The sequence below is a fragment of the Sus scrofa genome, chromosome 8 (genome assembly GCF_000003025.6).
Source record: "Sus scrofa isolate TJ Tabasco breed Duroc chromosome 8, Sscrofa11.1, whole genome shotgun sequence".
In the NCBI taxonomy this organism is placed as follows: Eukaryota; Metazoa; Chordata; class Mammalia; order Artiodactyla; family Suidae; genus Sus; species Sus scrofa.
The window spans coordinates 47,283,356-47,295,583 of record NC_010450.4 but is presented as its reverse complement, the minus strand read 5'-3'; positions in this window follow the sequence as shown (position 1 = coordinate 47,295,583).

The window sequence follows — 12,228 nt, the reverse complement described above, 5'->3', positions numbered from 1 at the left end:
ATCAATAAAATTGAGACTCAAAAAACAATAGAGAAAATTAATAAAACCAAGAGCTGGTTCTTTGAAAAGGTGAACAAAATTGACAAACCCCTGGCCAGACTCACTAAAAAGAGGAGAGAAAGAACCCAAATCACCAAAAGTAGAAATGAAAAAGGAGAAATCACAACGGATACAGCAGAAATACAAAAAACCATAAGAGAATACTATGAACAACTATATGGCAACAAGTTTGACAATCTGGAAGAAATGGACAATTTTCTAGAATCTTACAGACTGCCAAAACTGAATCAAGAAGAAACAAGAGAGGACAAGATGGCGGAGGAGTAGGGGGACACGCTCGCCCTCTCCCACAAACACAACAAAAAAAGCACATCTACAGAAGAAATGACTCGCACAGAACAACAACCAATCGCTGGCAGAGGAACCTAATCTCCAATAACGGCAAGAAATTCGTGACATTATTGGGCAGAACGGGAGAAAAGAGGAGAGTGAGAGAAGGTGAATCCGAGCGGGACGGGCGCTCCCGAAAGGGAACTGCGGAGGGGAAAGGGATCCCGCACCCTGGAAAGTCACCTACCGGGCGAAAGATCAAACGAACCGGAGGAATCTCCAGATGCAGAGAAGAGTGTAGCAGTAAGTTGGAGTACGGAAAAACGATCAAGAACCCAACGGACCATCTGAACTACGGGCACAGTCACCAAAAATTGAGACGCCTGGGTGGGGGCTGGGCACCGAATCCTCGGCTCCAGAGGTTAGTCCCCGGGAAAGGGCCGGGGGACGCCTGGGTGGGGGCTGGGCACCGAGACCTCAGCTCTGAAGGTTGGTCCCCGAGAGGGGGCCGGGGACGCCTGGGTTGGGGCTGGGCACCGAGACCTCGCCTCCGAAGGTTAGTCCCCAAGAAAGGGCCGGGGGACGCCTGGGGGGGGGCTGGGCACCGAGACCTCGGCTCCAGAGATTAGTCCCCGGGCTAGGGGGGCGGGGAAGAGCGGAAACTGCTTGGGAGGTCTCTAAACCATTTGACGGGGCAGAGACTGCCTGGGAGACTAGAAAACAAAGCTGTCGCAGAGGAAGGGAGCAATACTCTAGGGGCGGGGAAGTGGAAAGCCGCCTCAGAGGGAACCTGGGAGAAGAGCCTGGTCTGCGCCAGTGCTGGGGAGGGGAGAGAAGAAGGGGTGGGTCCCCATAGAATACCCCCCACGCCACAACAAGCTTACAGGCCCGCTAGCTAGCAGAAAGCTGTGCTTCCCAGTGCATTCCCTCCCCCCACCCCCACCACCCCCTACGCTCTCGCCGAACCTGGGGCTGCCTGCCATCCAGGAGGGCTGGCCTCAACAATTGCCTGAAGCCTACCACCGCAGGGGCTCTCCCTGCACAGGCCTGCTTGCCCTTTGGAGGGGCTACACTTCCACAGAGCAGCACCAAACACCACCAGCCCCCTAAAAAAGGCCTGCAGCCCAGAAAAGCTAGAACAAGCCTAGCCAGGCCGTGAATAGATCGACCTAATTCTCTGACGGTTTTTCTGAGACGGGCTCCCCCGGGGAGGAGCCTCTTGAGTCTCCAAGGGCCTTGCTACACGCCCAAGACCCTAGGGGGTGCTAAGACCTAGTGGACCAGCTGCATAGGACTGCCAGCTCCAGGCAGGACCCCCTGCAGCCCAGAAAAGCTGCAACAAGCCTGGCCGAATCGGGAAAAGATCTCAGACGGTCTTTCTGAGTCGGGCTGTCCTGGGGAGGAGCCTCTTGAGTCTCCAAGGGCCCTGCTACCCGCCCAAGACCCCAGGGGGTGCTGAGACCTAGTGGACCAGCTGCATAGGACTGCCAGCTCCAGGCAGGACCCCCTGCAGCCCAGAAAAGCTGCAACAAGCCTGGCCGAATCGGGAAAAGATCTCAGACGGTCTTTCTGAGTCGGGCTGTCCTGGGGAGGAGCCTCTTGAGCCTCCAAGGGCCCTGCTACCCGCCCAAGACCCCAGGGGGTGCTGAGACCTAGTGGACCAGCTGCATAGGACTGCCAGCTCCAGGCAGGACCCCCTGCAGCCCAGAAAAGCTGCAACAAGCCTGGCCGAATCGGGAAAAGATCTCAGACGGTCTTTCTGAGTCGGGCTGTCCTGGGGAGGAGCCTCTTGAGCCTCCAAGGGCCCTGCTACCCGCCCAAGACCCCAGGGGGTGCTGAGACCTAGTGGACCAGCTGCATAGGACTGCCAGCTCCAGGCAGGACCCCCTGCAGCCCAGAAAAGCTGCAACAAGCCTGGCCGAATCGGGAAAAGATCTCAGACGGTCTTTCTGAGTCGGGCTGTCCTGGGGAGGAGCCTCTTGAGCCTCCAAGGGCCCTGCTACCCGCCCAAGACCCCAGGGGGTGCTGAGACCTAGTGGACCAGCTGCATAGGACTGCCAGCTCCAGGCAGGACCCCTGCAGCCCAGAAAAGCTGCAACAAGCCTGGCCGACTTGGGAAAAGATCCCAGACGGTCTTTCTGAGTCGGGCTGTCCTGGGGAGGAGCCTCTTGAGTCTCCAAGGGCCCTGCTACCCGCCCAAGACCCCAGGGGGTGCTGAGACCTAGTGGACCAGCTGCATAGGACTGCCAGCTCCAGGCAGGACCCCCTGCAGCCCAGAAAAGCTGCAACAAGCCTGGCCGAATCGGGAAAAGATCTCAGACGGTCTTTCTGAGTCGGGCTGTCCTGGGGAGGAGCCTCTTGAGCCTCCAAGGGCCCTGCTACCCGCCAAGACCCCAGGGGTGCTGAGACCTAGTGGACCAGCTGCATAGGACTGCCAGCTCCAGGCAGGACCCCTGCAGCCCAGAAAAGCTGCAACAGCCTGCGACTGGAAAGATCCAGACGGTCTTCTGAGTCGGCTGTCCTGGGGGAGCCTTGAGTCTCCAAGGCCCTGCTACCCGCCCAAGACCCCAGGGGGTGCTGAGACCTAGTGGACCAGCTGCATAGGACTGCCAGCTCCAGGCAGGACCCCCTGCAGCCCAGAAAAGCTGCACAGCCTCCTGGGAAAAGATCTCAGACGGTCTTTCTGAGTCGGGCTGTTCTGGGGAGGAGCCTCTTGAGTCTCCAAAGGCCCTGCTACCCGCCCAAGACCCCAAGGGGTGCTGAGACCTAGTGGACCAGCTGCATAGGACTGCCAGCTCCAGGCAGGACCCCCTGCAGCCCAGAAAAGCTGCAACAAGCCTGGCGGAATCGGGAAAAGATCTCAGACGGTCTTTCTGAGTCGGGCTGCCCTGGGGAGGAACCTCTTGAGTCTCCAAGGGCCCTGCTACCCGCCCAAGACCCCAGGGGGTGCTGAGAACCAAGTGAAATCTGCTACCATCGTGGGGTGGACCTCCCAGTCCTGTCTGCCCTCAGGAAGTCCTCCTTTGCTTCAAAGAAACACTGTTAGTCCCATCAACACTCCAGAAAAGCCACACTGCCTCAAAAAAAGATTGACCAACAACGACAGCCCTCAGGAAATATTCCAGGCAGTGACAAGGCAAACACTACCCGATAACAGAGAGTACAACTCCCTCAGGAGAAAGAAGACAACAAGCAAGATGAAGAAGCTGAGAAACCACCCCCAGTCAAACCAACAGGAGAACTCACCTAAAACAGTCAACAATGAAACTGATCTCTGCAGTCTGACAGACCTGGAGTTCAAAAGAGAAATAGTGAAAATACTGAAGGAATTAAGAGAAGATATGAACAGCAATGCAGATACCCTCAGAAAGGAGCTAGAAAATATAAGGAGGAGCCAAGAAAAACTAGAACATTCATTTGCAGAGATGCAAACTGAACTAGGGGCAGTAAAAACCAGAATGAATAATGCAGAAGAACGAATCAGTGATATGGAAGATAGAATAATGGAAATCACTCAATCTGGTCAACAGACAGAAAACCGAATCAAAAAACTGGAAAGCAATATAAGAGACCTATGGGATAATATAAAACGGGCCAATCTACGCATAATAGGAATTCCAGAAGGAGTAGAAAAAGATAAAGGAATGGAAAATATATTTGAAGAAATTATCGCTGGAAACTTCCCAAATCTAAAGGATACTGGATTCAAGATACAAGAAGCACAGAGGGCCCCAAACAAACTGAACCCAAACAGACCCACACCAAGACACATCATAATAAAAATGGCAAAAGTTAGTGATAAAGAGAGGATCCTAAAGGCAGCAAGAGAAAAACAGAATGTTACCTACAAGGGAACCCCCATAAGAATATCAGCTGATTTCTCTACAGAAACACTACAGGCCAGGAGGGAATGGCAAGAGATATTTAAAGTGCTCAAAGGAAAAAATATGCAACCTAGAATACTTTATCCAGCAAGAATATCATTTAAAATAGAAGGGGAAATAAAAATTTTTCCCAACAAACAAAAACTTAAAGAATACAGCAACACAAAACCCAGGTTAAAGGAAATATTGAAAGGGCTTCTCTAAACCAAAAAGAAAGGAAGGAAAGGGAAGAAAAAAGAAAAGAAAAAAAAAAAAAAGAAGAAGAAGAAGAAGAGGAAGAACTAGGACTGAGGAAGATACAATCAGAGAGCAGTCACTCAAATAAGCCAGCATACAGATTTAATCATGAACATGCTTCAAACAAAATAAAATTAAAAAGAAAAAAATAAAAGAGTCATCAAAACCATAAAATGTGGGCAAGGGATGTTAGGAGGTAAATAATCCTTTTTGTTTGTATGTATGTCTCTCTTCTTAATTTTAATATAATAATGAAGTGTTTGAACTTACAGGACCATCAGGCTAAAACACACAATTATGGGAAGGGGTTAGCATACTTAAAAAACAGGGCAACCACAAGCCAAAACCAAATATTGCATTTGCAAAAAATGAAAAAAAAAAATACACTCAAGCAGATAATAACAGGAGACCATCCAACCAAAAAAAAAAAAAAAAAGAAGAATGGAGAACCATAGAATCAACTGGAACACGAGGATCAAATGGCAATAAATAATCATCTATCAATTATCACCTTAAATGTCAATGGACTGAATGCCCCAATCAAAAGACACAGAATGGCTGAGTGGATAAAACGGCAAAAACCTTCAATATGCTGCCTACAAGAAACTCACCTTAGGACAAAAGATACATATAGATTGAAAGTGAAAGGCTGGGGAAAAGTATTTCATGCCAATAGACATGACAGAAAAGCAGGAGTTGCAACGCTCATATCAGACAAAATAGACTTTAAAACAAAAGACATAAAGAAAGACAAAGAAGGACACTATTTAATGATTAAGGGATCCATCCAAGGAGAGGATGTTACTATCATCAACATATATGCCCCAAACATAGGAGCACCCAGATACATACAACAAATATTAACAGACATAAAGGGAGATATTGATGAGAATACAATCATAGTAGGAGACCTAAATACCCCCCTCACATCATGGACAGATCCTCTAGACAGAAAACCAATAAAGCAACAGAGATCCTAAAGGAAACAATAGAAAAGTTAGACTTAATTGATATCTTCAGGACACTACATCCAAAAAAATCAGAATACACATTCTTCTCAAATGCTCATGGAACATTCTCAAGAATCGACCACATATTGGGACATAAAGCGAATCTCAATAAATTTAGGAGCATAGAAATTATCTCAAGTATCTTCTCTGACCACAATGCCATGAAATTAGAAATCAACCATGGGAAAAGGAAAGAGAAAAAACCTACTCCATGGAGACTAAACAACATGCTACTAAAAAACCAATGGGTCAATGAGGAAATCAAGAAGGAAATTAAAAACTATCTTGAAACAAATGATAATGAAGACATAACCTCTCAAAATCTATGGGATGCTGCGAAAGCAGTGCTCAGAGGGAAATTTATAGCAATCCAGGCCTTTCTCAAAAAAGAAGAAAGATCCCAAATTGACAACTTAACCCTCCACCTAAATGAATTAGAAAAAGAAGAACAAAGAAGTCCTAAAGTCAGCAGAAGGAAGGAAATTGTAAAGATCAAAGAAGAAATCAATAAAATAGAGACTCAAAAAACAATAGAGAAAATTAATAAAACCAAGAGCTGGTTCTTTGAAAAGGTGAACAAAATTGATAAACCCCTGGCCAGACTCACTAAAAAGAGGAGAGAAAGAACCCAAATCACCAAAATTATAAATGAAAAAGGAGAAATCACAACGGATACAGCAGAAATACAAAAAACCATAAGAGAATACTATGAACAACTATATGGCAATAAGTTTGACAATCTGGAAGAAATGGACAATTTTCTAGAATCTTACAGCCTGCCAAAACTGAATCAAGCAGAAACAGACCAACTGAACAGACCAATCACTAGAAATGAAATTGAAGAGGTCATAAAATCACTCCCTACAAATAAAAGCCCAGGACCAGATGGCTTCACAGGTGAATTCTATCAAACATATAAAGAGGAATTGGTGCCCATCCTCCTTAAACTCTTTCAAAAGGTTGAAGAAGAAGGAATACTCCCAAAGACATTCTATGAGGCCACCATCACCCTCATTCCAAAACCAGGCAGAGATACCACCAAAAAAGAAAACTATCGCCCAATATCATTGATGAATATAGATGCAAAACTTCTCAACAAAATCTTAGCCAACCGAATCCAACAACATATCAAAAAAATTATACACCATGACCAGGTTGGGTTCATCCCAGGTTCACAAGGATGGTTCAACATACGCAAATCAATCAACATCATACACCACATTAACAAAAAAAAAGTCAAAAATCATATGATCATCTCAATAGATGCAGAAAAAGCATTTGACAAAGTTCAACATCCATTCATGATCAAGACCCTCGCCAAAATGGGTATAGAGGGAACATTCCTGAATATAATCAAAGCCATTTATGATAAACCCACAGCAAATATAATCCTCAATGGGGAAAAACTGAAAGCCTTCTCACTCAAATCTGGAACAAGACAGGGATGCCCACTCTCACCACTGCTCTTCAACATAGTTTTGGAAGTCTTAGCCACAGCAATTAGACAAACAAAAGAAATCAAAGGCATCCATATAGGAAGAGAAGAGATCAAACTGTCACTGTATGCAGATGACATGATTCTATACCTAGAAAACCCTAAGGACTCAACCCCAAAACTCCTTGAACTGATTAATAAATTCAGCAAAGTGGCAGGATATAAGATTAACATTCAGAAGTCAGTTGCATTTCTGTATACCAGCAATGAAGCATTAGAAAAGGAATACAAAAATACGATACCTTTTAAAATTGTACCTCACAAAATCAAATACCTCGGACTACACCTAACCAAAGAGGTAAAGGACCTATATGCCGAGAACTATAAAACCTTAATCAAAGAAATCAAAGAAGATGTAAAAAAATGGAAAGATATTCCATGTTCCTGGATTGGAAAAATCAATATTGTGAAAATGGCCATCCTACCCAAAGCAATCTACAGATTCAATGCAATCCCTATCAAATTACCCATGACATTTTTCACAGAACTAGAACAAACAATCCAAACATTTATATGGAACAACAAAAGACCCAGAATCGCCAAAGCAATCCTGAGAAACAAAAACCAAGCAGGAGGCATAACTCTCCCAGACTTCAAGAAATACTACAAAGCCACAGTCATCAAAACAGTGTGGTACTGGTATCAAAACAGACAGACAGACCAATGGAACAGAATAGAGAATCTGGAAATTAACCCTGACACCTATGGTCAATTAATCTTTGACAAGGGAGGCAAGAACATCAAATGGGAAAAGGAAAGTCTATTCAGCAAGCATTGCTGGGAAACCTGGACAGCTGTATGCAAAGCAATGAAACTAGAACACACCCTCACACCATGCACAAAAATAAACTCCAAATGGCTGAAAGACTTAAATATACGACAGGACACCATCAAACTCCTAGAAGAAAACATAGGCAAAACACTCTCTGACATCAACATCATGAATATTTTCTCAGGTCAGTCTCCCAAAGCAATAGAAACTAGAGCAAAAATAAACCCATGGGACCTCATCAAACTGAAAAGCTTTTGCACAGCAAAGGAAACCCAAAAGAAAACAAAAAGACAACTTACAGAATGGGAGAAAATAGTTTCAAATGATGCAACTGACAAGGGCTTAATCTCTAGAATATACAAGCAACTTATACAACTCAACAGCAAAAAAACCAATCAATCAATGGAAAAATGGGCAAAAGACCTGAATAGACATTTCTCCAAAGAAGATATACAGATGGCCAACAAACACATGAAAAAATGCTCAACATCGCTGATTATAAGAGAAATGCAAATCAAAACTACCATGAGATACCACCTCACACCAGTCAGAATGGCCATCATTAATAAATCCACAAATAACAAGTGCTGGAGGGGCTGTGGAAAAGAGGGAACCCTCCTGCACTGTTGGTGGGAATGTAAACTGGTACAGCCACTATGGAGAACAGTTTGGAGATACCTTAGAAATCTATACATAGAACTTCCATATGACCCTGCAATCCCACTCTTGGGCATCTATCCGGACAAAGCTCTACTTAAAAGAGACACATGCACCCGCATGTTCATTGCAGCACTATTCACAATAGCCAGGACATGGAAACAATCCAAATGTCCATCGACATAGGATTGGATTCGGAAGATGTGGTATATATACACGATGGAATACTACTCAGCCATTAAAAAGGATGACATCATGCCATTTGCAGCAACATGGATGGAACTAGAGAATCTCATACTGAGTGAAATGAGCCAGAAAGACAAAGACAAATACCATATGACATCACTTATAACTGGAATCTAATATCCAGCACAAATGAACATCTCCTCAGAAAAGAAAATCAATCATGGACTTGGAGAAGAGACTTGTGGTTGCCTGATGGGAGGGGGAGGGAGTGGGAGGGATCGGGAGCTTGGGCTTATCAGTCACAACGTAGAATAGATTTACAAGGAGATCCCGCTGAATAGCATTGAGAACTATGTCTAGATACTCATGTTGCAACAGAAGAAATGGTGGGGGGAAAAACTGTAATTGTAATGTATACATGTAAGGATAACCTGACCCCCTTGCTGTACAGTGGGAAAATAAAATAAAATTTAATAAAAAAAAAAAAAAAAAAAAAAAAAAAAAAAAAAAAAGAAACAGACCAACTGAACAGACTGATTACTAGAAATGAAATTGAAGAGGTCATAAAATCACTCCCTACAAATAAAAGTCCAGGACCAGATGGCTTCACAGGTGAATTCTATCAAACATATAAAGAGGAATTGGTGCCCATCCTCCTTAAACTCTTTCAAAAGGTTGAAGAAGAAGGAATACTCCCAAAGACATTCTATGAGGCCACCATCACCCTCATTCCATAACCAGGCAGAGATACCACCAAAAAAGAAAACTATCGGCCAATATCATTGATGAATATAGATGCAAAAATTCTCAACAAAATCTTAGCCAACCAAATCCAACAACATATCAAAATGATCATACACCATGACCAGGTTGGGTTCATCCCAGGTTCACAAGGATGGTTCAACATACGCAAATCAATCAGCATCATACACCACATTAACAAAAGAAAAGTCAAAAATCATATGATCATCTCAATAGACGCAGAAAAAGCATTTGACAAAGTTCAACATCCATTCATGATCAAGACCCTCGCCAAAGTGGGTATAGAGGGAACATTCCTGAATATAATCAAAGCCATTTATGACAAACCCACAGCAAATATAATCCTCAATGAGGAAAAACTGAAAGCCTTCTCACTCAAATCTGGAACAAGACAGGGATGCCCACTCTCACCACTGCTCTTCAACATAGTTTTGGAAGTCCTGGCCACAGCAATTAGACAAACAAAAGAAATAAAGGCATCCATATAGGAAGAGAAGAGATCAAACTGTCACTGTATGCAGATGACATGATTCTATACCTAGAAAACCCTAAGGACTCAACCCCAAAACTCCTTGAACTGATTAATAAATTCAGCAAAGTAGCAGGATATAAGATTAACATTCAAGAGTCAGTTGCATTTCTGTAAAGCAGAAATGAAATATTAGAAAAGGAATACAAAAATACAATACCTTTTTTTTTTTTTTGTCTTTTGTTGTTGTTGTTGCTATTTCTTGGGCCGCTCCCGCGGCATATGGAGGTTCCCAGGCTAGGGGTTGAATCGGAGCCATAGCTACCGGCCTACGCCAGAGCCACAGCAACGCGGGATCCGAGCCGCGTCTGCAACCTACACCACAGCTCACGGCAACGCCGGATCGTTAACCCACTGAGCAAGGGCAGGGACCGAACCCGCAACCTCATGGTTCCTAGTCGGATTCGTTAACCACTGCGCCACGACGGGAACTCCGCTCTACCTTTTAAAATTGCACCTCACAAAATCAAATACCTTGGAATACACCTGACTAAAGAGGTAAAGGACCTATATGCCGAGAACTATAAAACTTTAATCAAGGAAATCAAAGAAGATGTAAAGAAATGGAAAGATATTCCATGTTCCTGGATTGGAAAAATCAATATTGTAAAAATGGCCATACTACCCAAAGCAATCTACAGATTCAATGCAATCCCATGACATTTTTCACAGAACTAGAACAAACAATCCAAACATTTATATGGAACAACAAAAGACCCAGAATCGCCAAAGCAATCCTGAGAAACAAAAACCAAGCAGGAGGCATAACTTCCCCAGACTTCAAGAAATACTACAAAGCCTCAGTCATCAAAACAGTGTGGTACTGGTATCAAAACAGACAGACAGACCAATGGAACAAAATAGAGAACCTGGAAATAAACCCTGACATTTATGGTCAATTAATCTTTGGCAAAGGAGGCAAGAACATAAAATGGGAAAAAGAAAGTCTATTCAGCAAGCATTGCTGGGAAACCTGGACAGCTGTATGCAAAGCAATGAAACTAGAACACACCCTCACACCATGCACAAAAATAAACTCCAAATGGCTGAAAGACTTAAATATACGACAGGACACCATCAAACTCCTAGAAGAAAACATAGGCAAAACACTCTCTGACATCAACATCATGAATATTTTCTCAGGTCAGTCTCCCAAAGCAATAGAAATTAGAGCAAAAATAAACCCATGGGACCTCATCAAACTGAAAAGCTTTTGCACAGCAAAGGAAACCCAAAAGAAAACAAAAAGACAACTTACAGAATGGGAGAAAATAGTTTCAAATGATGCAGCTAACAAGGGCTTAATCTCTAGAATATATAAGCAACTTATACAACCCAACAGCAAAAAAGCCAATCAATCAATGGAAAAATGGGCAAAAGACCTGAATAGACATTTCTCCAAAGAAGATATACAGATGGCCCGCAAACACATGAAAAAATGCTCAACATCGCTGATTAGAAGAGAAATGCAAATCAAAACTACCATGAGATACCACCTCACACCAGTCAGAATGGCCATCATTAATAAATCCACAAATAACAAGTGCTGGAGGGGCTGTGGAGAAAAGGGAAACCTCCTGCACTGCTGGTGGGAATGTAAACTGGTACAGCCACTATGGAGAACAGTTTGGAGATACCTTAGAAATCTACACATAGAACTTCCATATGACCCTGTAATCCCACTCTTGAGCATATATCCGGACAAAGCTCTACTTAAAAGAGACACATGCACCTGCATGTTCATTGCAGCACTATTCACAATAGCCAGGACATGGAAACAATCCAAATGTCCATCGACAGATGATTGGATTCGGAAGAAGTGGTATATATACACAATGGAATACTACTCAGCCATAAAAAAGGATGACATCATGCCATTTGCAGCAACATGGATGGAACTAGAGAATCTCATACTGAGTGAAATGAGCCAGAAAGACAAAGACAAATACCATATGATATCACTTATAACTGGAATCTAATATCCAGCACAAATGAACATCTCCTCAGAAGAGAAAATCATGGACTTGGAGAAGAGACTTGTGGTTGCCTGATGGGAGGGGGAGGGAGTGGGAGGGATCGGGAGCTTGGGCTTATCAGACACAACTTAGAATAGATTTACAAGGAGATCCTGCTGAATAGCATTGAGAACTTTGTCTAGATACTCATGTTGCAACAGAACATGGGGAAAAAACTGTAATTGTAATGTATACATGTAAGGATAACTTGATCCCCTTGCTATACAGTGGGAAAATCAATCAAACAAACAAACAAACAAACAAACAAAAACTAAAGGAAAAAATACTTCCCAGGAGAGTCTGATATATATCTTTGTTTACAAATCCCCCATTCAGTCAAACAAGAGCAAA